The sequence below is a fragment of the Podarcis bocagei genome (genome assembly GCF_964188305.1).
Source record: "Podarcis bocagei genome assembly, chromosome: 14".
Classification (NCBI taxonomy): domain Eukaryota; kingdom Metazoa; phylum Chordata; class Lepidosauria; order Squamata; family Lacertidae; genus Podarcis; species Podarcis bocagei.
Genome location: NC_138139.1, coordinates 4554499 through 4582174, shown reverse-complemented (window position 1 = coordinate 4582174; position 27676 = coordinate 4554499). Strand labels below are relative to the sequence as shown.

The following is a 27676-nucleotide window of genomic DNA, read 5'->3' as shown; positions in this document are numbered from 1 at the left end:
GCTGCTACTGCTGCTAATATTGATTTCAGTAAGTCTTTTGAGTATTATGCAGCACCTGTAACAGTGCCAGTTCTGCCAATCAAAGCAGTTGAGTGGGCACATGTAAGGTAAGGTGGGAACAATAATGTGAAAGAACTAGTTTGCATGGGTTAAATTGTGCATAAACACAGTATACACCAAGTCACACACATGGCGGTATCAAAGGCATCATGCATCAATAGGATGTTTTGGTTTTCCTTTTGATACAACTGGAAAAATTTTACTTCCATCCTGCCCTGCCCTGCCCCAGCCTCTTTCGCTGTTGCTGCTGCCACTGCCAAGATCGCTTAAGCAGCTTGTGGCGGTTGGCTTTTGAGGAGCAACAGTAAAAGTCTTGCTGAATGGCAGAAATGCATTAGTGCTGTAGTGGCAGCAACCCGCTGCGGTGTCTTTCATTTTGTAATTTGATCTAATAATTTTTGATAGAGTTCTAAAGCAACCCACTAGGACGGTGGCAAGTTTTAAGGAATAGATGTGCTCCAAGAAGCGACACCAGGGCTGGCATTATAGCAGCGTGAAAAGGTGCTGTGGAAAGGAAGCCAGCAGCAGTGTAAGAGCAAGCTGAATGCAAAAGCTGGCTGGAGGTGGCAAAGCAGCACTTGGATTGAGATGACCTCCATTGTCGGACTCAGTTGCATTACAGCTTTCAAGGATGCCGGTTTACTGCTAGGATTGTGCTGTTTCTGCACAAAAGAGACACTGGAAGATGGGGTAGAGAAAGAAATATAAGAGAGGAACATGAGATGTGCTTGCAGGATCAGGCCATAGGGGGCCCATGCCATGCAATATCCTCTTCCCACAGTGGCCAGCCTGGTGCCGTGGAAAACCAGCAAGTAGGACCCCAGAGCACAAAAGCTCTCTCTGCCTCCCTCCCTCCCTCCCTCCTGGGGTTTCCAGCAACTGGTATTCAGAAGCAGACAGAGCATAGCCATTGTGGCTAGGAGCCATCCATAACCTTTTCCATGCCTTTGCCCAATCCTTTTATAAGGATTAAAATCTTTAAATGAGTTCTTGCACACTGCAGGGGTTTGCAGAGCCCCCAACCCCCTGCTCCGTGCTTGTGTCATGTCAAGGAGCGGCATTCGAGTTATGGGATGGTGCCTCGGCTCTGTCCCAAGACTGTGTGGCACTGCTACCATGTTAGATGTGGACATCTCTGCACAGTCTAGTCTCTGTGCCTAGATGACCCGTGCATTCTGGAACCCTGCACAATGAGGGTTTTTCTGGAACATGTGGAAAGCCTTTGCACGGAGAAGTCTGAGCAAGCAGTTGTCCTTTGCAGATGTGCATGCCTAATGCACAGACCATCTGGGGCCTCCCTGCCCTGTTTGATGCCCCTTCGCCTAACGCAGGTGTGTAGAGCGCTGTGGGAGTGTTTGTGGTTCAGTCTGCGGGTGGACAAATGTGGATCCTTGAGAACAGCAAAGGCTAAAAGCTTGCTGACTTGTCTTACCCTGTTGGCCAGCTGTATAATGTGAATTGCTTTTAGCTTCTCTGAGCTGCTTTCAAAACAGTAAAAGCGTCCTGTGCCACCTTAAAGGCTAACAGATTGATTGCACCATACGCCTTCATGGACTGTATCCCACTCCATCAGGAGCTGGGCTGTAGTCCAAGAAAGCTGCTGCCACAATAAATCTGTTAGTCTTTAAGATGCCACAGGACTCTTAAGCTGTTGCAACAGACTAATATGACTGAGAGCTGTTCCAGGTGTCTCTGCCACCCTGTAAATTGGGAAAGATGTTCACGGGTGCTGAGGATTCAGCTGCTTGAAACTTGTTTCTTTTGAGCCTATTTCTGGCTATGCTTATTAACATGTGTGTACCTTTGTCTCTATCTTGACCCTGTGGCATGTTGAACTATGGAAGCGTGATGCCTGGTTGCTTGAGGAACTAGATTTCACCCTTCAAGATTACTGGCTTATCTCTACATGACAAACTTGTGTCAATTTTATACCAGTTTAGCTGAAACAGCTTCCTCACCAAGAATCCAAGGAATTTACACTTGGTTGAGAGCTGAGAATTCTGCTTCGCTCTCCTTCCTATAGAACTACAGTTCCCAGAATTCATTGGGAGGGGAACATAATAACTACTCTTTCAGGTCCATATGGGGATGGGGAACCTGTGGCCCTTCAGATGCTTTTGGACTACATCTCCAACCATCCTTGACCATTGGTCATGCTGGCTGGGCCTGATGGGAATTGGAGCCCAGCAATATCTGGAGGGTAATTGATCTCCCATCCCTGATCTATAGTGTAGATATCTCCTGCAAATTTCAGGCTGCCATGGCTTCTGTTAAGACGGCTGGCTGACCCCATTGTGCTACCTGAACCGTTGTGAAGAAAAGACAGGCAGCTGTAATATTACTGACGTAAGACTTCATGCTCCTTTGCATGAAGTCCCCTTTGGTCTGGGTGTTGTCTTTAGAATACAGAACTGGGTTGTCAGCTCTGCAGAAAAACTCAAGGCTTCAGAAAGTAGAATTCATGTTATTTCTATTTAGGCTATTATAATTAGGTAATGATGTTATCTCAAATCAGAAGGAGATGGAGCAGCCTCACAAGAAGATCCCCTGCTTTGGCTATTTAGCTTTCTTGTGTATGTGGAGTTTCAGCCATTTTCCCTGACTGATTTCATAAAATTTACATACACACCACTTGATTGTAAAAAAACAACCCCTCCACACACCTCTAAATGGTTTAAATAAAGATAAAACAATAAAATTACCAATAAGAAGAATTAACAACAGTCATTTAAGACTTTAAAACTTAAAAGAAAATAGACTAAAAATAGATTCGAGCTTGCAACAGCTTTCTAAGCATCTGGATAGGCTTGCCTAAACAAAAATGTTCTTAGCAGTGAAGGTGTCTGTCTGACATCAATAAGCAGGGAGTTCCAAGGTGTGGAACAGATATTATGTGGCATCTGTAACACCGATCAAAGTGGTCGGGCATCCATGTATGGGGTAGAGTGACCTCTTAGGTAAAGTGGACTTGTTGCCGTGGCTGCACCCAAATCCAGATTTGGAGTGTTCCCACACAGCCCAGACCAGTGGCTAGAAGCTACTCACAAGGGCTGCTGTTACACACCTATTTCCTCCATAACCTGTACCATTCCTAGTCGAGGCCCTTCCTGGGGTGTCTGCTTAGAGAGAGGCTCAGCGAGTGGCCAGAAGGGAGAGCATCTTTTTCATTGTGGTCCCCTGATTGTGGAATGCTCTTCCCAGTAAGGCCCTCCTGGTGCTGACATGGCTTCTTTTTGATGCCTGGAATATGTGCCAGCTGTGCTTGATGCTAATGTTGCTCTGGATTGCTGATAAGTTTGCATGATGCATGAATGTTCAAAGCAAGAAGGTGTCTGTTTTCACAGGGCTGGGCTGGTTGTGGCTGTTGCTGTGCGTATGTGTGTGTTGGTTGCACCTCCTGGCAGTTGATACATCATGGGAGAGGCAATCCTGGGGAATCTGTGTTCGATTTAGTAAGAAAAACATCTTAGTCCTTGTGTGGAAATGCCTGGCCATTGTATGATGAAATAACTGAAGGCATCTTGGTGGGCTTCTAGTGGCCATTGGAGGTGCTCAGCGCACTCCCTCGCTCACATCCCCCTGTGCCTACAGCTCACACCTTTAGGCTCCCCACCCATTAAGCATTGTCCAAAATACACATCCCCCTTCCACTAATTGATGTCCAGCTGACGACCCCCCCCTGCTCTTCTCACATGGGCATTTTTCTTACTTTTGGACTCTGCAGTGTAGTCTGGGGCCAGACAGTCCTGGTATATTTTAAGAATGATGCACCCCGTGATTTAGAGACTTCCCGCTTATGGAGACTTCAGTTCTCCCTTTGGCAATTCGTGGGTAATGATAAATCATCTCCAGAGAGGAGAATATGTGCTTCTCTCTTCCTAGCAAAGAGTCAGCCTGACTCCCATGCATCTAAGTGAAGTCCCACTGAGTTCAGTGGATTTACTCTGAAGTAAGTGTGTGCGCCACCACCACCACAGTTTAAGAGCTTTCTGAGCTCTAGTGGTTGGCCTTTGAGACAGCAAGGGAGATACATCCCCCAATACTTTATGTGTTTTTGTTGTAGGGCACGGGTGTAGCCAAGGGGGGCGGCAGCTGCCCCCCCACCAAGTAAAACAATAGAAATACTAAACTAACTGACCAGTCGCCTCAGTTCTGCCTCCCCAAGAAAAGTCCTGACCCCCTAGCAAAAACCCTGGCTGCGCCCATGTTGTAGGAATATGGGAGAAATTTGACTCGGTTTGTACTTAAAGGCAAATCTGCCAAATCCACACTTTCCAAAACAATATGGAGAACTGAAACACAGACGTCCTTAGAAATCCTCCCTTCAGATTTTGCAGGTCTCTGGAGTGCAGTTCTCCAGCCCAGTAAAGTATGCAAAAATGCATTGTTTTAGGGGAAATAACATACAAAAATGCATAATAGATAATAGAAATATCAGTTAAAACAGTTAAAAAACTATTTAAAAAGTTATTAAAATACAGATTACAAATATATTAAATACAGATTAAGGCATACAGCAACTTTCCACATGTCTGTGTAGGCTTGTCTGATCAAAATTGTTTTTAGCAGATGCCAAAAACAGTACAATGAAGTCACCTGCCTAATGTCAATAGGCAAGGAGTTCCAAAGTGTAAGAACTGTCACATTAAAAGATGGGTTTTAAACAAGTGCAAAATGAGTTTTATGGTTATGTGGTGCTTGTGGTTGGGCAGGGGGAAAGAGAAAAATTTATAGAAAGCATTGACATTTCATACAATTTATAAAAACGAAACAGCCACACTAAATGGTTGGCATCCATCTGTTTCGGAAGTGCCTTTGCTGGTGAAGTCAGACCTTTGGAGAGTTACAGCGCCTGCTGTGACTGTAGAGACCGATATGAGAGAGACATGTTTTAATGCAACTGGGGAGATGGAGGTGTCTGGTTCAGCTGCGGCAAATGTACCACTAAGCACCACAAACTACCTTACATATGAGTCAGTCCAGAACAACCATTTCCATTGCTAGACCAATGGAGACTAATAATGCAAGCTCCCACCCTGACTAGCCCAGGCAAAATTTTGGATTTTGGTGGCTGGTGCTTCTGCTGTTTCATAGCCCTGAGCTATGGAGTCAGTGGCGTAGCGTGGGGGGTGCAGGGGGTGCCGGCCGCACCGGGCGCAACATCTGGGGGTTAGGGTTAGGGGGCGCAAATCCATGGGTTAGGGGGCGCAAATCCACGGGTTAGGGGGCGCAAATTACTTGCCTTGCCCCGGGTGCTGACAACCCACGCTACGCCACTGTATGGAGTTGATTTTTCAACTGCTTTTTCTACCCTTTGGGGATTCATCAGCCATCAGGCTCAAACTGAAGCACAAAACTTCCAGGGGCTGCGTACAGACTCTGGAGGGCTGTCCTTGATCAACTGCAATTGTTCAGTGGCAGTGGGGAGAAATGGTCATTCTGTGCCTTAAGAACAGGGGTCAGCAAACTTTTTCAGCAGGGGGCCGGTCCACTGTCCCTCAGATCTTGTGGGGGGCCGGACCTTATTTTGGAGAAAAAAAATTTGAATGAATTTCTATGCCCCACGAATAACCCAGAGATGCATTTTAAATAAAAACACACATTCTACTCATGTAAAAACACGCTGATTCCAGGACTGTCCGCGGGCCGGATTGAGAAGGCAATTGGGTCAGATTCAGCCCCCGGGCTTTAGTTTGCCTACCCATGCTTAAGAGTTTTGTGAGCTCTTTGCTTAGCCCCACACCTTCTCCCTGCCCTCTCCTCTCTGTGTAAAACCCACTTCTTGTTTTACCCTTCTCTTTTAAATCCTACTTGTGTGAGAGCCACTCCTGTGAAAGAAAGGCCAACCCCTGTGTCCAACCCCTCAGCTTCAGCCCATTGTGTGGAGGGAGGAGAAATTTCCCTGAAAGCCTGCAAATGGTTAGGCATATTCTTGGAGTCATAAGGACTAGAATGTTGCCAGCAGCAGGCATGAGTTGGCTTTCTAGCTCTTGCTCTTTCTCAATGCTCCTGCTAAATTGCAGAATATGCAAGCAGCTCTGAATATATTCAGAATGCCTTTTGAAATAATACATTTTTCTACTTCGCTACATTGAGAGTGAATTTGAGAGTCACTGGAACCTTCTGCTTCTTATCATTCCTGCCTCGACCGCCACGTCTCCCGTGGTGGCCCAGTTGTTCCACTTCTGCTCTGCTGATGTGGCCCTTTGCTGGTTACCCTCATTTTTACTCCTTTGAATGTTTTGCTCCCTGATTATGAGCAAAAGGCTGCTCCCGCCCCCTTCTTCTTCCCTAGCACGAGTTGAACTTCTTGATAGCGTAACAAATTTTAGCTTAGCTTGCTACTATTCTAATGAGCTTCCTTCTGGCTAGATAAAAAAAAAAAAATTAAGCTGCAGCCTTGCTGGAAAAGATTCCTGCACACGGATTTGACAACTAAGTTTAGCCGATTGTTAAAAAGCAAGCTATGATTATGGGCTGGCAGCCTGTGCTACCAGTTCTGAATTTTAAAGAAGCAGAGATCTAATGCTTATTGGCAAAACAATCCCCGCTCGAAACAATATGTTTCAGAAAGGGGGGGGGGGCAGCCTGAGCAGCTTTGGCATTTTTGCCAAGAGGGGGGGGGGGAGAGCACATGCCTGTTTTTCAAGCTGTTTCGGCTCCCCCTAGAGAAAAGCATCTCTACTTCCATCCTTTAGGGACCAGGTAATAAAGTCCCTCTGGAATGATCTGCCCTTTATTTGGAAATGAAATACATTGCTCCAAAAATGTCTCTTCAGCAACCCTTTTATGGATTCTGATGTAGATTATTCTCTTAGCTGCTCAAATATTTGTTGAATATTTGATAACTTTCTTGGGCATGCCATGTTTTTTATTTTGTTTTCATAAGACCATGAGACGAGCCTGCTAGATCAGACCCGTGACCCACCCAAGCAGATGCAGCACCCACAGGCAAGAGCCCTCTGCCCTCCTGTGGGTCCCAGCAACTGGTACTGTAGCCAGGACTCAGAAGCATTGCTGCTGCCTCTTGTGGAGGCCCAGGACAGCCCCCATGGCGAATGGGAATGGATAGACTTATCTTCCATGAATCTGCCCAATCCATCACTGCGTCCTGTGGCAGAGAGTTCCACAGTTTAACTATGCACAGCATGAAGAAGTACTTTCTTGTGTCTATCCTAAGTCTTTCAACATTGGATGTTCATGAGTTCTTGTGTAATGAGAAAGAAAGACAAACTTTTCTCTGTCCATTTCTCCGTGCCATGCTTAATTTTATAAACTTCTGGTATAGTACCTCATCCTTGTCTTTTTTTAAAACTAAAAAAAGTCCCAAATGCTGCAGCCTTTTCTCATAGGAGAGTCACTCCATCCCTTCATCATTCTATATAATATAACATAATATAGATGCATATAATATAATTATAAAATCTCTCTCTCTCTCTTTCTCATGATGCTAGATTTTGGGTCTGTCAAATGAATCTGATGATCCAGGATCAATCTGAATCAGAGCAAGAAATGCTGTGAAATCTGGAGCACTCTGATTTTGATTTAAAAAAGAAATCACATTTGATAAAATTTGACTGGAAAAAACTGCATTTGTGTGTGCGTGTATTTGGCATATATGTTTCAACTCTGCCGTTGCCCAAATGGCTGTTGCATTCACTGTTTTTGTATGAATGCTTCTGATATCAGATTGAATCTGCAACATGGGGTTTATAGTATCTCATAATAAAAATATTGTGGCATTTGCAACAACATGTGTGCTTTAAAATATCAGAACACAGCCCAAAAAATACAGAAGAAGCATTGCTGCAGCATGAAAGTGTGGAAATCCTTCCAAAGGAGCATGCAATAGATTTGACTTGAGGCTTCTGGATTCTAGCAATGCTGCCAGAATAATATTTGGAACAGACAGAAAAGCACTAGTTGAATCAAATTCCTTGGCACTGCATTTGAAGCAAGCTGCATTTTTCCAGGTTAGATTTCTTGGATGGCACTGTATTTAAATTCTCCTCCCCCATCTATGGAGAACACCATAAACATTAGAGTTCTTAACAGGAAGTTTTAAAATTGCCCCATGAGACAGTGTGGCTTCTATGGTTTGGCAAGCAGCAGAACGTCCCCTGTTACAGTTTCAAACAGCCAAGTAACTTTTTGCTGGATGCCTTTGCAGAGTATTAGTACATATTTAGGATTATTGAACAGTGCAGCCTCTCTTGTACTCTACCATTACAGGATGCAGGTGGAAAGTTGGAGGTCTGAATACTCCCATATGAAGCAAAAATCCCTGAACACAGACATAGCCTGAGGGGAGAGAAGCGTAAGCCAGACCCCTTTCCCTGACATGCTAGCTTTCTACAGGCATTTGAAGTTCTACAATATTGAGCCCCTCCACTTCCAGTCCTGCAGTGGTCCTAACCATGATGGCTACATACCCTCCAGCACAAAGCAGTCCAAATCCAGGATACCATCTTCCATATCCCACACAAGATTGCAGACATGAAAAAATGCTTCTTGGGGCATGGTGCGCAAAAACACACATTTTGGGGCACTGCACAAGATTGTAGACCTGGAAAAAAGCACGTGGTGGGTTTTTTTCTGCTCGAAATTGCATGAGAGCAAGGTGCCCCAAATGGCTGCTTTACTCTCACAGGAAAAAATGGCATGTCCCGGTTTTGAGAGTTGGCAGTTGGCAGATATGTGGCTCTGTTTTACCTCCACTGTCGGAGGCAGTGAACTTCTGAATACTAGTTTCTGGGAATCACATAGGCATTTGGTTGGCCACTATGAGAACAGGAGGCTGAACTAGATGGGTCATTGGCCTGATCCAGCCCAGCTCTTCTTCTGGAATCATAGAATTGTTGAGTTGGAAGGGACCCCAAGAGTCATCTAGTCCAACCTTCTGCGGTGCAGGAAGCACACCTTATCTTCTCACTGTTGGGGAGGGGGGAAGGCTTGACCACTCAGTTCTGCTACCAGTGCCCATTTAGGCAAAACCACCACCAGGGCATGATCACCCTCACAGCATTTGAGTCAGCCAGAGTCATTTCTGGGCTGGGACCACTTTCCTGCTCCTCCAGTTCACCTCTGTCTCGCTGCTTCCCTTCCCTTCCCATAGCATCAGTGACAGCAGGCCCTGTGGAAGCTCAATGATATTGCCTGCTCTTTATCCTTCAACAAGGTTCATGGAAGCAAAGTAGCTGCAGCGTTTTCACTTCTGCAGATGGGCAAGCCTGCCAGGATCCACCATGGAGGAGCCAGAGACATCTGTGATAGTGAGTGAATTACCTCGCCAGGTCTGACCCCCACAGTGCTGCTGTTTGGGAGCAGAAGCTTTCATGTGGATGGTGTTGAGCTTTCTCCTCTTGCTTGGTGTATGTTCTCTTTCTCTGGAACAATGAAAAAGGAAATCAGCCGTAGGGGTGTATTTGAAGATGCAATGCCAAGCAACGGTTTTATGCTACTTCTATGATTTGCAGGGATACAGGGTTGGACAAAAGAATGCTGAGAATTCCAAGCAGATTGTAACTCTATAGAGGAATAAATTCTGTGCATGTAGCAAAGTCCCGGGTTCAGTGCCCAGCAACGTCAGGTGGGGTTGAGGATGTCCCCTTGCATAAAATCAGCAGTTCAAAAAATACATTATTTTTAAAAGAAAAATTGTCCATTAAAATGCATATCAATCTTATTTTTAAAAATCTATTTTAAAAATTTGTATACAGTGGTACCTTAGTTTACGAACTGAATCCGTTCTGGAAGTCCACTCTTAAACCGAAACCGTTCTTAAACCGAGGCGTGCTTTCCCTAATGAGGCCTCCCGCTGCCAGTGCCTTTTTACCGTTCGGATTCTGTTCTTAGACCGAGGTAAAGTTCTCAAACCAGGACACTACTTCCGGTTTTGCAGAGTCCGTAAACCGAATCGTTCATAAACAGGACTGTTCTTTAACCAAGGTACCACTGTATTGCTTTATTGTCAAAACCTCTAAGCAGTTCCTATTTTTTTTAGGTCAACTTGCTTTCGTCTTCTGAATTTTATTGAAAATATTGGTGTGTACCGTATTTTATGATTTGTGTAAACTGATTAGCAGTTTCTAATAAATTTTAAAATTGAGAGAGAAAGTCCCTTTGCCTGAAATCCTGGAGAGCTGCTGCCAGTCTGTGTTGACGCTACTGAGTTTGATGGACCAATAGTCTGACTGGGCGGGGTGGGGGGGGCAGGACATGGTTGAAGTATATAATGTCATGTGCAGAAAGATGACCAAGAGGAGTCTTTCTCCTTCTTTCATAATACTGGAACCTGGTGGAGTCATCCTTCAAAGCTGAGTGTTTAGGAAAGACTAATGGAAGAACTTGTTCACACAACACATCTTCAGCCTTTGGAACTCACTGCCACAAGTCGTGGTGCTGGCCACCAACCTGGGCAGCTATTGGAGGGATTAGACAAAGCCATGGAGGATAAAGCTATCAGCAGCTAGCCGTCATGATGGCCGTGTAGTGCCTCGAGGATCAGAGGCAACATGCCTCTGAATGTCACTTGCGAGGGGAGGCAAGCAGGGAGAAGAGTGCGGTTGTGCTCTGGTCATGTTTCCATTTATTTATTTATTTCATAAAATTTACACCGACACAGATATTCAGAAGAAGGGGTCATATGTGCCTAATAATAATAATAATAATAATACTGGAAGACTGTAGGAATTATCTAATATTAAAGGTCTGGAGAAAGAGATTTAATTCATCTTTAAGTGTTGCCTTTCTCGTGAGAGGCTCTGGCAGATGGCTGATTCAAAGTGCGTTTACCTTGAGCTCAGTTGCATTAGACTGACAGCTTTTTATAGTCAATTGGATAAGGCAGCAGCCGTCAGAATGGGAGCAGCAGTGTGGGGACAGATAATGGGGGCCCTGAAATGATGATCCGAATGTGAGCTCAGTCCATGACGTGCTTCCAGTTTAGCTTGTTGTGAAGGCAAGTAGTTACATGCATGCATGCATGCACGCACTCACGCACACACACATGCACACACCATGGGAGATTTGGAGCATTTTGTGGTATGCTTGTTGGACGCATATGTCAGGTGAGCAGGCAAGCACCTACACCCATTCACCTTTCTTTGGCCTGGGGCCGCATTCACCCTTGTCCAACCCTGCAGGGCCCCGTATTGCCAGTGGTGGGCATGGCCGGAGGTGGGCACAGCCAACCTGCCCTCTTACATGTGTGCGTGCACACATGCCCAGAGGCACACAGCCCCTCCTCTTTAGATGATGTGTGCAGATCAGCTCAGGCAATTGAGTTATCAGCCTGCTGGCCAGATGCACCCACCCCAGTGTTGTGTCTGCTTTACCTTTCTCCTCGGTGCCCGATTCTGCGCCATGAAACTTTCTGTCCCAAGGCATCATGCTGTTAAGTGCAGCTAGGTAGCTATTTTGTAAGCACTGGGCTCTGTATCCTCTTACTTTGAAATGTGGCAAGCTAGCCGCCCTGCTGTGTTTAGGCCCTGCCCCCTTGCCCATTCCAGTGAAGGAAGCCCTAGGCGTCTGTCCCAAAGGCAGAAGAACACTGAAAGCTGCTTTGCTGGGGCTCCATCCAGCTAGCTCAGTATTGCCAACATGGCAGGGGGTTTCCAGGGTTCTAGGCAGGGAACACTTGCAGAGCTTTCTGGGATTGAACCTGAAACCTTCTGCAGGCCAAGCAGGTGCTCTGGCACCAAAAGATTTAATACTGAGATTTTTGATATTATTTTTTTAAAGCTCCCAATAGCCAGGCTGAATCTCACCCTAACATGAAGGGCTAGAAGCAGGAGCAAGGTGCCTTTAAATCTCACAGATCACTTGACAGAGACACATCTTTGGCAAGAGGCCTCATGTCCTAAACCTGCAGAGTTAAATTTACCCAGCCTGACAACTGTATACTGAGGGTTGAGTTACATAACAGCAGTTGCTGTGTTTCACATTGCACTAATCCTAAAACAGAGATAATGCAGACCCTGCAAAACTGAATCTTTGCTGTGTGCGGAAGCTGGTGTGGTGACAGGACTTACTCTTTCCTATATGTACGTTCAAGTTGCCGCTTCTTTATGTTCTGGCATTTGGGCCACCTGCTAGCTTCTGAATATTTGAATTATAGGCCTGCAAGTCAACAGCACGGAGCTGCTGTGATCTAGTGGGTGGGGAGCTGGACTAGGAGCAGGGAGTCCTGGGTTCAAGTTCTGTCCTTGGACCAGTTACTCCCTCCTAGCTTTAACCCACCTCACAGGATTGTTGTGAGAATTACAATCCCGGGGTGGGGAAGAACCATGTTCAACACCTTGAGCCTTGAAGAAGAGTGGGGTTAAAATGCAATTAATAACCCAAGAAATATCTCAGGCCTGACAGGTGGATGTTAGTGCAAGGCAAGAACTGTGATACTGAAACCATTTATCAGCAGTAACTTTGGGGTTCCACTTAAAACCCAGAGCTGCTCTCCCTCCCACTGACCCTTAGGTTTTGTGATCAACTGGACTGCCAGTAGCTGATTGAGCTTCCACCCAGAGAACTTCCATGATGGCTGCTTCCATAGGTGGCTGTCAACCCAACATTTAAGTATCACTGGTCTGTAGGCAATGGCCATGTATATCCTCAAGTGTTTTTATCTTGAAAGGCTATATTTGTAGTGGGTGGGTGGGTGGGGGGACATTTCTCACTTGCATGAAAACAAAAAAGCCACAACGGCCTGAGGTCTCCTGCGTCATCTCCTGATCACGGATCTTTTCATGAGTAACATTATGGCTCAACTCTTTGTAGCCCTGCTGAGAATATGTCCAAGGAGGCAGCCTGGTGCTTTTCCTAAGCAGTTGTGTTTCACTTTTGCACATGTGGAAATTTGGGCATTGTGTTTCCCCCCTTGGAGTGCCCCCCCCCCCATGGTCAGGGAAGATGGGAGTTGGAGCCTGACAACATCTTGGCTGCAGGGGGAGAGTGTCAGTGCTCTGTTGACTCAGTGCCAAAACACCAGGACAAAGGAATGGCTGCCCTAGATCTAATCCAGCCTCCTGCATCTGACAGTTGTTAGCATTGCATGCTTCAGAAGGAAGAGTGAGAGGACCAGCAGGAGGCAGATGTCAGAACACCTTCTGCTAATCCTGAATAGTTGCTGTAGCTTCTGAAGACATGGCTTTCTCTGACCTTTCTGTGTAGGCAAGATTAAAGAAATTTTGATACTCCCCTCCCTACCCCCAAAAAAGGATTGAATCTGAGAGTGGAGAGATTTCCCCAAAATTGCTCTAAAATTTGTTCTGTTCTCTGTGCAGAGACTCTACTTGTTTGTGAATCTTCCTTAAACCTTTGTCTGCCTTTGATTATTGGAGAGTATAAAGCAGAAAACGGATTTTTCTTTTTGCATGTTTATTTTTGTTGGTCTCAACAGTGGCTCCCATTCTGGGCATTTTTTGGCAGATGTAGTCAATGCTGCTGACATTCCTCTTTGCTACTCCCATTTGCCCTCACTGTCCTCAGCAGCCATTTCGTCTGATTGGTTATAGTGACTCAAACAATTTTTGCCTATGATGTTAAACCTAGTGTCTGATGTGATGTTTTCACAGATGGCTAAAGGGAGTCACATAAGAGGGCGCAGCCAACTGGGTTCAGTGGCAGTCTGGGCAACTAAGGCCAAGGTGAGTGAGGGCAAAGGACGTGGTAAGGAAATGACATTTTGCAGGAGCCACAGACAAGGGAAACACAGAAGTGTTTTGAGTAGCATTTAAACCATTTGGATGCTTGGAGAGAAGGGTATTTCCCCCCAGGATTTCCCAAAATTAGTCAATATTCCTCCCAGTAAAGAGAGCCTAGTTAATCTAGGTATTCTTGCCTACAGATTAACTAAGCAGCACCAACTATCAGTGCTCATAGGCTGTTAACTGTGTGTGCTAAGGAGAAGTTAAAATCTTTTCCTCCTGCTCCCAAAGAAACAGCAGGCAGACAATTGCTAGTAGCAATGCTCGAACCACCAGCAGCAGCACTGTGTCAACCTGCTCAAGATGGTTTATAGGGGAATAAATGGCTAATTGGAGTCTCACTCAAACAAGACAAGCAGGACTGAAGAAACTATTAAGCCTATGCTTCTATGCCCAAAGGTACTTGTTCTTGTTGGTACATTTATATATATAGAAAAAGAGAATTTCCTAGGTACCAATATCCAAGTTTGGGACAAGTTCTCTTTGATGAGAGAACCTCAGCGGAGATTTAAAATCACAAAGTATCAGCAAAGTAAAGCGTAGAAATATAGGTTTAGACTTTTAAAACATGCCCTTCCAAGTTCCTTAAAAGTTTACCTCTTCCCCCAGCATAGGAAAAGACCGCAGGTTTGGTAAAATGGTTTACTTACAAATTCTTCAAAGGTCTGGTTCATGTGCTTTTCCATACATCAGTCAGAAAAGTTGCATAGGCAGTAAAATGTAGTTTACTTACAAAGTGGTAGAAGTTCCTAGATTATTGGTATAGGAACTCAACAGTTCCTGATGAGAGCCATATGGCTGAGCCGCAGCAACCAGTGCAAACTACTTCACACGCTGAGCTTCTCAAGTAGACTGGGTACAACAGTAACTTGATGACTCATTTTCTCCCAAGGTAAAGGGAAGTGACATAGCTATGCCTAGCAGGACACATTACTCTATGGTCCTAACCTCTTCATTCATTTAGACTTAAGCATGCTGGTTATATGAGGCTGGTTATCGCACAGTACTGTCAGTGTTGTTGTTGTTTTAAAATGTTGGTTCATGTGCCAAGGCATCATTTAAGCATCGGGGGGGGGGGCAGGCCTATCACATAGGCTATTAAATTACTCATAATTGGGTGCAACTTTTACTAATCTGGTTGGACACTGTGAGAACTGGATGCTGGAAAAAATCATTTTCTGATTATTTTCCCTTGGTGTTGGAAGCTGTCACCATGTTTGGGTTTCAGAGGATGACAGCCATGCAGCTGATGAGCCAATAACTCACTCTGTGCGTTTGCTTGAAGAAATGTCTGCTGATGACAGGATTCAAGCTTCTTTCTTTTTTTTTTTTTTACAAACTCTAACAGAGTTTTTAATAACAAGAACTCCAATTTATTTCACAAATCATTTTTTTATTTTTTTTAAACAAATTTTTATTGGTTTTTCACCTTTTATAAAGACAAATTACACACAAAAAAGACAAAAGACAAAAACATGTATAATTTCAGAAAATCTTACTTTCCTAACCTTGTTCCCTGACTTCCCCCCACCCCCCTTCATGCATCCGAATTCCCAGAGTTATGTCAGCAAATTGGTATTTCTCCTCTTAACCATCTTAATATTACCTCTTTCATAAAAAAAAAAAAATTTCTAAGTTGGACTCAAATTCCCTTCCATCGATTCCCCATTTTGTCTTAAATAAAGGTCATATTAACTAAACCCAAAGATCTTGAGTGTTTTTAAAATTCTATTCTTCCCTCCCTCCCATCCCCGGTTTTCGTCCCTTCCCCAATACATGTCCAAAATAGCAATTCTTAGCCTGGGTTCCTCACGTCCGAGGCTTTCAAGTCTCTTTCAGTCCCTCTCCGCCGGTCTTGTTGGTAGTCCTTTATGTCGGTCGTCGAATCTCGAAAGAGTTCTATCACCATCCAACCATATTCTCTTCCCACAAGGACATTTGAAAACAGCTGCTGAAAAGTTTCCACAAGGCCTGCATCTTCAGAGTCAGAGTCAAAGTAGAGGCCCCAATCATATTTCTTTATTTTAAGTTCCTGTATTCCATAAACTCCCGGGGCCTCCTCCTTCTTCTTTTGCATCTTTCGCAGATTTGCAGTAGATATGATCCAAAAGTCTCCTTGCTTATATTCCACAGATGTCAGCTTCTGGTTGGTGCTTTCCAACTTTATTTCCTCTTTTTCTTGTTTAGTCTCTTCCACTTCTTTTGATATCATTTCCAGTTCAGCTGTGGATTCTTTCTCATTCAGGTCCTCAATACAATCAGCAGAGCTGCTTGTTCCAGAAGTCAAGGTCATAAGTTGTTTATTCATAGCTAGACTCTGCTCTTGTAAGATTCCCACAAAATGAAACATTCTTTCGATTTCCACTAGTAACTTTCCATCCACAGCCATTGTAGTTTCACAGAGTTCCCCCTAGAGGGAATCTGGTTACTTGGTAATCTTTCTCCAACAATCCTCTTACTTATTGTTATTACTTTGTTTCCAACAATTTTAGATCAGTTGTAACATTTTAGTCCAGAGGGATCTTAAATAACAAATTTTTCCACTCTAAACTGTCCGTTTGACAGCTTTGACAGCTGTCAAACTCCGCTCCACAAGCTCAAAAACAGGACGCTCCCGGGCCCGGGAGAGGGGGTTGTTTACAACAGAAAGAAAGCTTCCAAAACTCCACTCTCCAGCTCAAAATTCCTTTTTGCCAAATCTTGGAAGTTAAAATCTTTTTTAACTCACCCCACAAAGGGTAGGCTCTCCAGCTTAGTTCTTAAGTCGTTGCTTTAGATCGTCTGCAAAAGGGGGGGTGCGGACTTCCTTTTAGCACACCCCCCGGTCGTCTCAAATTCACGGGATAATATTCTTAAAATCCAATTCCGTCTTACGGGTTATTCTTTTCAGTCCGAATTTCAAGGAAGGAAGTCAGCGCTCTCCAGTCATGGCTCGCGGCTTCGCTCAACCGAGGTAGCGATCGACTCTCAGCGCCACGCCACCCTCCGTACCCTCTCCGCAGCCTTTAAAAAGGCTCTTCATGAGTCGGGGGGCGCTTAAGGCGCCCACCGAGTCTTCAGTCCACAGGCTTCAGCGCCTGCGGTTTTTAAGGGTCCCCGCGTCGCCAGCGCGGCAAGACCCGTCCTCAGCTGAGCAGATTCCCTCCGCAGCTCGGAGGGGATCCGCCATTTCCAGATCGCGCCAACCCGGAAGTCGGATTCAAGCTTCTTTCTCCACCCCAGTTCTTAGAGCTGAAACAGAGGAGAGGTGAGCTGCCTAGGAGGAATCTGTTGCGGGCCATACCTTTAAAGAATATAAGATGACCCTGCTGGATCAGGCAAAAGAGGACCCATCTCATCCAGGATCCTGCTTCCACATTAGCCAACCAGGTGCTTGTAGGAAACTGACAAGCAGGACCCAAGCAAAGAGCCCTTTTCCCTCCTGCTGTCTCAAGCAACTGGTGTTCAGAAGCATTGCTGTATCCAGTCATGGAGACAGAGCACAGCCATCATGGTCGCCTTATCCTACATGAATATGTCCAATCCATCCAAGTTGGTGGTCCTCACTGCCTCCTGTGGGAATGAGTTCCATAGTTTAACTATGGGCTGCATGAAGACGGACTTCACTGCATGTTGGGTCTGGGAGGGAGGCGTTTATCCTTGATCTAGGAGGGCATAGCTCAGTGATCAGGACTTTTCCTGCAGAGAGGAAAACCCATGACACTTCCAGTCAAGCAAAGGATCAGGTAGCCCAGCCTTTGTCAAGGCAGCCCTCCAGTTCTTATTGGACTACAACTCCCATCAGCCCCTGCCACTATAACCAATGGTAATAGAATAACAGGATCATGGAATTGTAGAGCTTGAAGGGACACTAAGGGTCATCTAGTCCAACCCCCTGCAATGCAGGAATCTCAGCTAAATTGTCCATGACAGATAACCTCGGCTTTAAAACCTACAAGGGAAGGAGAGCCCATAACCTTCTGAGGTAGACCATTCCACTAACCAACAGCTCTTACTGTCAGAAAGTTTTTCCTGATGAAGAGTCAAAATCTCCTTTCTTGTAACTTGAAACCATTGGTTTGAGTCCCTTGCTCCAGAGTAGGAGAAAACAAGCTTGCTGTATCCTCCATGTGACATCCCTTAAGATATTTGAAGATGGCTGTCATACCTCCTCTCAATCTCCACTTTTCTAGGCTAAACATACCCAGCTCCTTCAAGCGCTCCTTGCATGACTTAGTTTCCAGACCCTTAATCATCTTGTTTGCCCTTCTCTGTACATGTTCCAGCTTGTCAACATCCTTCTTAAATTGTGGTGTTCAGAAGTGGACACAGTATTCCAGGTGTGATCTGACCAAGGCAGAATAGAGTGGTACTCTTACTTCCCTTGATCTGGACACTACTGCTGATCATAGGTGCCGACTCCATGGGGCTTGAGGGGGCCCGAGCCCCCTCAAAAATTCGTTTGGGGGGGCTCAGCCCCCCCAATAATCTCCGGCGCCCCTCCAGCAGAGCGCCATCGCCGCCCCTCCCCCAGCCCAAAATGCACAGGGTCGGGCTGCATGCCTCCTGCCCTCCCTCCCGAGCAAAAGCTCCACCCAATTTCCTTCGGAGCTGATTAATAGGCGCAGCACGCTCTCCCCTATTCGCTCACGAGGAGGCGGCGCCACTTTATTTGCATATTCATGAGCTTATTTATTATTCATGAGCTTTCCCGGGGCCCCCCAATATTTTTTATAAGTCCGTGTCCCTGCTGCTGATGCAGCCTAGAACAGCATTAGCTTTTTGTTGTTGCTGCACCACACTACTGACTCATTAACCTTGTGGTCCACCAAGACCCCTAGATCCTTTAAACAAGTGCTGTAAGTAATCAAGGTGACCCCCCATCTTATATTTGTGCATCTGGTTCTTCCTGCCTAAGTGCAGAACCTTACATTTGTTGCTATTGAGATTGATTTTGTTAGCTTGTGCCCAACTCTCCAATCTGTTAAGGTCATTCTGAATTGTGATTCTGCCTTCTGCAGCCTTACTGTAGCTACCCCTCCTAGTTTGTTGTTATCTGCAAATTTAACGAGAACCCTCTCAATTTCTTCATCCAAATTGTTTATAAAGATGTTGAACAACAGTGAGACCAAGACAGGATGATGAGGATCCATTAATGAGTACTCTTTGGGTCCGGTCCATCAACCAGCTACAAATCCACCTAACAGTTACCTTGTTCAACCCACATTTTACCAGCTTCCTCACAAAAATATCATACCCTCCTAGTTTGTTGTCATCTGCAAACTAGATGAGCAGCCCCTTAATAGGTACCCTTTGCGTCCAGTCTGTCAACCAGCTACAAAGCCATCTAACAGTTAACTGACATTTTACCAGCTTCTTCATAAGCTTCACCATCAGTTTCCTCACAATAATATCATGGGGGACTTTGTCAAAAGCCTTACTGAAATCAAGATACACTATGTCCACAGCATCGCCCTGATCCACCAAATTGGTAGTTCCAACAAAAAAAGAAATGTGATGAGTCCGGCATGACTTATTTTTGAGAAACCTATGCTGGGTCTTAGTAATCACAGTATCCTTTTCTAAATGCTCGCAGACTGACTGTTGAATTCTAGGACCTGTTCTAGGACCTGGGTCTTCTCCCCCCCCCCCACTTTGAAGATGGGGAAAACATTTGCCCGCCTCCAGTCTGTAGAGACCTCACCTGTTCTCCAAGAATTCTCAAAGATTGTAGACAAAGGCTCTGAAATTTCATCTGCAAGCTCCTTTAGTACCCTTGGATGCAGCTCATCGGGCCCTGGAGATCTGAATTCATTTAAAGTAGCTAGGGGTTCCCTTCCTACCTCTTTTCCTATCTTGAGCTGCAGCTCCTCCTTACATCATTTATTCTGTTATCACCAGGTTGGGCATCACTTTTCTTTTGTGTGAAGACAGAGGCAAAGTAGGTGTTGAGTAATTCCGCCTTCTCTCTGTCACCCAATAGCATTTCTCCATCTTCTCTTCCGTCATGTATAATTGAACACAGCAGCACATGTATAATTGAGCATGTGGAGTAAATATGCTGCTTGATTTGTTCAACTGGAACACTTCAATTTATGAAAGGGGAAGTGCAGTGGGAGTGGGGGGAGGAAAGGCAATTCTACTCGATGCAAAAGGGATTAAAAGTATGAAAGTAACATCTGCAACCCAGTGTCTCAGTAGGGGGCTACTGTCCAGCCAGACAGTTCTGCCCCCTTCCTGGACACTCCATTCCATAGCGCTCTCGCTCTCTCTCTCTCTCTCTCTCTCTCTCTCTCTCTCTCTCCATTCCATATGGAATTGGCCCTCTGAGAATCAGGTTCACTACCAATATGTGTGATGCTTTCCTGACCAATAGCTGTGTTGCAACAGCTGCCTGAGATCTCCTTTCACGCCACGCCTGAAGTACGCTTTGTGACAGTCCCATCTCATCTGCTTGCCCACATCTCTCGGGAAGTGAGGGCCTCATCCCCAGGGAAGGTCTCCTGCCCAAGCCCTTTTGAACTGAATGTTGACTGCTCAGGTGCACAGCATAGGGGGCTCCTCCACTGCAATGGTAGGTGTTGTGCAGGAGACATTCCCAATGGATTTTGCCACAATCCCATTTAGTCAAACAGATGTTGTCCAAAGTGCTAATGGTTCTTTTTAAACACCTGGGGATAACATCTCCTAAGAAGGTAGGAAGAGGCCTGCAGGATTAGTCCAAAGGTCCATCTGAGGCTATCAATGGCTACTAGCCAGGCCCTGTCCTGCCGCCATGGTGGTTTCCCATTAAGGCATGCAGCTGGCTACTGGGATCATTGGCCTGATCAGCAGACTCTTACATTCTTAGGTCCCCCCGCTTCCTTCAAGGAGCTCAGGACAGGGTGTACACATTATTATTCCTCCCCAAGTTTTATCCTTATGTCCAATCTCAGAGGTAAGTGAGGCTGATATAGATTTAGATGATATTGAAATAGATGAGTGTGTCTGTGTATGCCTGCACTCACCCACTGACCTTCGCAGCCAGCTTTGAATCCCAGTGAGAGTCCAGCACACTGACTGCTTTATGGAGCTTTATGAGGGAGCAACCAGTCATGTTAGACAAATGAAGCTTCCATGTATTGGGGTAGTCTACCTCTGAGGTTCTTACCTAGTCCAGCTTCCTTTTTTCACATTGAACTCAGGTTCAGTGAGTGACCTTGGGCCAGTCACTGCCTCTCAGCATAACCTTTCTCATAGTGTGAGAATAAAATGGGGGAGAGAGAAAACCTGGTGAGATATAAAATCTATCATCTATCTATCTGTCTATCTATCTATCTATCTATCTATCTATCTATCTATCTATCATCTATCATCTATCTATCTATCTATCTATCTATCTATCTATCATCTATCTATCTATCTATCTATCTATCTATCTATCTATCTATCTATCTATCTATCATCTATCTCTCTATCTCTCTATCATCTATCTATATCTATTCTTATCTATCTATCTTTCTCATTTTTTGCCAGATCATTTTTATAAACAAGTAACTATATCACCTAGGGACGCGGGTGGCGCTGTGGGTAAAACCTCAGTGCCTAGGACTTGCTGATCGCAAGGTCGGCGGTTCGAATCCCCGCGGCAGGGTGAGCTCCCGTCATTTGGTCCCTGCTCCTGCCCACCTAGCAGTTCGAAAGCACCCTTAAGTGCAAGTAGATAAATAGGTACCGCTCCAGCGGGAAGGTAAATGGCGTTTCCGTGTACTGCGCTGGTGCTGGTTCGCCAGTTGCAGCTTCTTCACGCTGGCCACGTGACCTGGAAGTGTCTTTGGATGGCACCAGCTCACAGCCTCTTGAGTGAGATGAGCACGCAACCCTAGAGTCGGATACGACTGGCCCGTACGGGCAGGGGTACCTTTACCTTTACCTTAACTATTTCACCTAGTGAAGGTATTACACCCAGCTTGAAATGCACTAGATTGCATGATGATGTTGCATCCAATGATGTCATGCTCAAAGTTTACCCATCAAATTCAATGGTCATGGCTCAACAAGTTCATTGATACAAATAGGTCTACTCTACATTCCTTTCTTTTTTATGACTTCCTAGTAAGGTAAGGGCCAGATATCTTACAACAGTCGTTTCCGTTTCCTTTCATTCATTCATTTATTTTTAAGAAAAATATTATCCTTCCTATTTTTCAGAAGATGTTCAAGGCAGCTAATAGTAATAATTAAAAAATGACAGTGATAAAATATAAAACCACCCAGAATTCAACCAAATAGTAAATCAAAATAATGAATAATGAACTACACAACTAGTACATAGCAGCCATCAGAATTAAGACATCGAAGTACAAAAAAAGGAAACATTGAAGCTTTACATAAACAGTGGCGTTACAAATGTCTAGTCTTACCTCCAAAGCCAGGAAAGAGATCCATTGCTCATGTTACTTGAAATAAACTGGCTTCATGAGAGCCTTAGACAGGCGAGTGCTCATGTTGAGATCAGACATTTGGTTAACAATTCAGCTGCAAAACTTCCTCTAGCTCAGTGGTACACTTGCTCAGATCCCATTCATTTCTATGGAACTTAGGAACATCAGAAACTGCCTTGATCCTGAATCAGATCACTAGCTCAGTATTGTCTACCCTGGCTGGCAGTGGCTCTCCAGGTTTCGGGCAGGGAGATGCTGAGGATTGAAGCTGGGACCTTCTGCATGCAAAGCAGGCACTCTTAACACTGAGCCAGGATCATTCCCTGGAGTTCTTGCATGGAAGATGTTTCCCACTGGGCTGGGCCATTTGCAGTGCAACACAGTTCTGTGATGGTGATCTCCCAGAACTGTTTTGTAGCTGACAGCATCCATTGCATGCAGAATCCACATTTTTTTAAAAAAAGTGTTCTGAATACTGATGCCTTGTATCTTTTCTCTCTTGCTTGGTGTCCTTTTAATTATGAGTTGTCGTCCTCGCTATCTGCAGATTCTGGTGTGTCTTGCTGGGCATTTATTTCTGTCTTGATTTGAAACTCATTTGTACCTTAGCCTTTCTGTGCAAATAATTTTATAAATGCAGGGAAATGGGGTGATTGGGATATGGCCGTTAACATGATCAGTAGTTTTTCATAGCAGGTGAGCTTGAGGATTTGGGAAGCAAATTAGAAATGGCTTTGCATTTTGAAGGTCTCTCATGCTTAAGATCTAGAACCTGAACAACTGCATTAAAACTTGGGCTGGGGTGTTCCAGCATTCATGTCAAATTGTGATAAATCTGCATGCTTCAGGATGGGCGCTGAGAGTTAGGTCAGAGATGGGAAACCTGCAGCCCTCCAATGATGATGGGAATTGGAGTCCAACCACAACAGCCCTGCCAAAGGGCTCAGGGCTTATCTGCACTTATCCCTTAGCTCTTTCCAGCATGGCCCACAATTTAAAGCTCCATTTCCGAGTGCCCCTCTTCTTTAGTCTGGGCGCTTCCCCTGTGAAAACCAGCTCTTTAAAGCTCAGTTGGAGGAAACATCAATCAGCAGAAACCCTCTGATTCAGTTTTCACAAGCGTGTTTTTGCAGGAAAAGCTCTGGAGAGGGGAGGGGGAACTGCTTGGACAGGGAGCGTTAAAGCACAGGCCTCCGTCTGGAAAGAAAAGGTAAAAAGCAAGTGTGTAAGCATAGATTCAGATGAACCTATGCATCACGGTGTGTGTGTGTGTGTGTGTGTGTGTGTGTGTGTGTATGTGTGTGTGTCTGGTCCTGAAGAGAACTGGAGTCCAATGACAATCTGGAGGGCCACATGCTCCCCATTGCTGGGTGAGGCCATTACTATAGAGAGCTCCGGCTTAAAACACTCTTATCTCCCAATAGTGATAGAAGTGAAACTGAATCAGAGCAGTATTGGGGAATGAGCATGCTATCTGGCTAACGTTAAAAAAGAAAGCTGGCTATTCTGCAGTTTAGCCAACCCTTCTGGATGATTCTAGAAACATGCAGACAGTGTCTGCATGACCCACCTGTTGAACTTCTACCCAGTTATGCGCCCACAACTCAGAGGAACAATGATCTTCCATGCCAGCAAAAGCTTCCGAGAGCAACTGATGTTAAAGCCTTTATAATCTCTGCTAATTATTAACATTACTATCCTATTCCCTGCTCTTGATACAGCTTGTGTGGGGAATAGCAAGGTAATGATGATACGCAAATGGTGCAGTTTTGCATGCATGCGCTTGCCTGTGTGTCTGGTTTCCTAATTAAGCAAACATCCCTCTCAAACCTTTCTCAGAGGTTCCTTTTCTAATACCCCCCCCCCTCCTCTGGTGCCGGGTGCAGCTGTAACACGGGCTCCATTCAAACCAGGGTTTGAAAATTTTAAGTGCCTTTTTTAAAAAATTAAAACATTTATATCTTGCCTTTCACTTCCACAATGGAACCCCAGAACTCATATAAATAGTATATCCCATATACTAATAGCAAATGGATTTGAGTTCTAGCATACATGCAGTTTTGTTGTTGTTGTTGTTTTGCTGGGATATGTGTGTAAAATGGATGTCTAGGGAGTGGAGATGTAATGGAATGTGTGGAAAGAAGCATGACAAGGCTGGCTAGAACCCTTGGAAAGGTGCATCTGAACAAAGCTGTTTTTAGATGATGTATAGAGGCATATATGGGACGCGGGTGGCGCTGTGGGTTAAACCACAGAGCCTAGAGCTTGCTGATCAGAAGGTTGGCGGTTCGAATCCCCGCGACGGGGTGAGCTCCCGTGGCTCGGTCCCTGCTCCTGCCAACCTAGCAGTTCGAAAGCAAAGCGCAAGTAGATAAATAGCTACCGCTCCGGCAGGAAGGTAAATGGCGTTTCCGTGCACTGCTCTGGTTTGCCAGAAGCGGCTTAGTCATGCTGGCCACATGACCTGGAAGCTGTACGCCGGCTCCCTCGGCCAATAAAGCAAGATGAGCACTGCAACCCCAGAGTCGGTCACGACTGGACCTAATGGTCAGGGGTCGTCCCCCCCTTTACCTTTATAGAGGCATAGGCAGAAGGGGCCACTTTGATCTCTTCCCGTAGTGAAGCATTCGGTAACCTTGGTGCCACTTCCAAGAAGGCTCTCTGGCACTCACCAACTTCATCCCTAGTTGTGCTGGGGCATACCATCACCCCCTCCAAGAGCCTGAAAAGTGCAGGAATTGGGGTCTGTAGTCAACACCTCATCACACAGAACAGATGCAGCCGTAGCAACCACCCCATCCTCTCTGGTGGTGCTGTCATTGAATGCCAGGTCAGTTCAAAAGAGATCTCTCACCCACAACTTGATGATGGATAGGGGCAGGTGTGGTGTAGCCAATGGTCCAAAACATTTAGAGGGGCACTGGGTTGCAGAAAGCTTACACAAACCCATGATTAAGCCAAACAACGATAGGGAGAGGAGCTGGAGAGGAGATAAAGGAAGATCATCATTCCCAAATTTGGCTCTTGATTTGCAAAGTACAGCCATCAGGAGCCAGGATTATGCCTGTACAGGCCCTCAGCTACTGCACAGAAGCTCTGCACCCCACTTTTTCCTTTGGAGCCCTAAAACATGCTATTTCAGCTCCTTTCCCGCTAACTCTGAAGCTAACAGTGGCAGAGGGCACTGTTTTTTATTGATCCTTTCCTCTTCAGCACCAACACACAGGAGCTGGATAGCTATTTTTAAAATACCTGTAATAATTTTTTCTTCAAAGTATAGACAAAAGGATGCTGGCTGTTTTCCCTCCTTGTGTTTTTTTTGAGGGGGGGGGTCTGTTTTGCAGTATATTGTTATTGCTGCAATTTGGCATCAATTGCTGCAATTTGAGGGGAGGGCGGGCAAGGAGCCCCCTCTTGGGCCGCTCGGCAGTCTTTGCAACCAGCCCGCTCCCGGATCGTTTTTGCGTTGTTTTTACACAGTCCATTTCTGTGTGCGCGCCGACCAATTTTCTGAAAGGAAATTGGCCGTTCTCTCTGTATTATATGTTTTAGCTGAGTTCAAACAGCCAAACACCTTCTGCTGGAATCCTCTGCTGAGTGCTGATATTCGATTTGAGTCCTGCAATGGTGATATCAGCTATTAGGCTAACTTGGGGTGGATGTGTGGATGTGTGTGTTTGTGTAGACGTGTTTAGATTCCCTTTCCATTCATTTTCAGATGCCTCCAAATGTGCTGGCTATAAATACCATGGTTTATAATAGTAGGTCAGAGAAAGGAGAGCACTTATCAACCCCACTGAACCTGAAAATGTCTCCCCCCCCCGGGTGGGGGGCAGCGGTTCTGGGCGACTGCGCTAGCATCTCTTTCCTTCCACCCCTTAGCTGCTCACTGAAGCTAAAATCCCTCGGCCCGCCGGGATACGCGATGGCAAATTACAGCCCCGACATTGTCCACAGCAGCAGCAGCCTCTATAGCTGTGGAAGCAAACAAAAGATGGTTGTGCCCGTGTGTGGAGCGTACCAGATTGGAAGTGATGTTTCCTGTCTACTGGGCCTTCTCTGAGCCGGCGAGGAATGAAATCAAAGGCGACGGGTTGCTTCCCTACAGCTCCAAAGAAGACTTTGTGGCTGAGATGTCTTCTTCCATCCCATTCCTCGAGACTGAATCCCTCGCCTGCTTGTCTTCTTCTTGTGGTCTTCTGTTCCCCAGGCACCTCCTGTGATGGAACACTTAGCTCACTCTCAGTGTCTCTCTCCCTAGTTTCCAGCTGCATTGGGTGTCTGTTGTCAGACGCTCAAGACTTTCCAGAACACATCACAATTGCGGGGGGGGGGGGGGAGCTGTATACATGTTGTTTTGTTTTGCTTTTATTTTAAAAAAAACACTAAATGTACAGCAGGGGATAGTAAGTAAGTGATGACAGGGTGACATATTGACTGAAACCTCATGTAATGCCTTCTGAAAGAATATGCCTTTTGGTGAATATTTTCTCTTTAATTATTATTACTATTATTAATTTGTTGCACTTCTTCTAGCAGATGGTAGGTAGGGGTTTTTTGGGGGGGAGGGAGTTGTCTGAAATAATTAATATGTTTATTAAATAAGGTAGTGGAGTCCATTATCTAGCAAATCAATTATGTAAATGTGTCAAAAAGCATCAGAAGTTTAGCATTTTAACTTTGCCAAACTAAATCCACTTTCCTAAATTATAGATGAAAGACGTGGGATTTCTCTTCTCCTTTCCATGTGATGTTGGGGCTTCAGTCTTCTTTCCCCTTCGAGTGTAACAGAAGAACAATTTTTACTAGTGGGTTGTGTGTGTGTCTTTGCACGAATCGGGGTATTCCTTACCTACCACGAAGATGCACGCCCCTTTATATACAGACCTTTATATGGATGGTAAACTGACAGGGTGAAGAGGGGAAAGGAAAGTGGCTGAAGTAAAATGCCTGGATGAGAAAATGAATTGCTGGCTGGTAAAGAGATTCATTCTCTTCATGTTTCAGTGCGAACCCACCTCGTTTCCCCTTCCTGAACCAAGAGGTGAACTGGGATGCAGCCACGCTCTGAATTAAGTATGTCTCCAAATTTTGCAGTGCAGTTGGTTCCCCATTCCCAAGGTTGTGTGCAAAAATGTGTGCTCTGGTGAAAATGCATGTCCAAAAGTGCGTGGAGAACATTGCATGCAAAACTGTGCATGCAGACAAAAAAAAAAAAGGTGTGCAAAAATTTGTTACAAAGAGAAATGGGCGAGAAAATGCAGGTGCATTTTGGGTTGCTTTTGTTTCATTAGATCACAGACTGGGGGGGGGGAATGGGGAGAACTAAACTTCAGGCTGGGGGGGGGGGAATGAAGAGAAACTAACACTGCCAGATTTGTCCATCAATCCATCAACTCATAGTTCTGCCTCCTCCCAGCAAAGAATTCCCTACAGAAAACCTATTAATAGCTGACCCTTTTGAAAAAGCAATATATTCTTCCTGATTATTTCATGTTGCCCAGAATTCTT

The 27676-nt window shown here is 45.2% G+C and overlaps 1 protein-coding gene and 1 long non-coding RNA gene across 6 annotated transcripts in view; one reads left to right on the top strand and one right to left on the bottom strand.

The window, feature by feature from the left end:
• RORA (RAR related orphan receptor A) overlaps positions 1–27676 on the top strand; it is a gene marked incomplete at its 5' end in the record, with an annotated part of 381112 nt that overhangs the window by 7603 nt on the left and 345833 nt on the right. The gene's annotated exons all lie outside the window — the stretch shown is intronic.
• Positions 6910–26326, bottom strand: LOC308573598. 3 transcript variants are annotated; one of them, XR_014002123.1, is made up of 7 exons: positions 26187–26326; positions 24838–24887; positions 20893–20970; positions 16950–16994; positions 15030–15057; positions 9346–9446; positions 6910–7171 (listed from the first exon to the last, which is right to left on the bottom strand). It is a non-coding gene; the product is annotated as an uncharacterized lncRNA (long non-coding RNA). The 3 variants fall into 3 exon arrangements; XR_014002124.1 differs by lacking the exons at positions 6910–7171; positions 9346–9446 and having other exon boundaries at positions 14951–15057; XR_014002125.1 differs by lacking the exons at positions 6910–7171; positions 9346–9446; positions 24838–24887 and having other exon boundaries at positions 14951–15057; positions 26187–26325.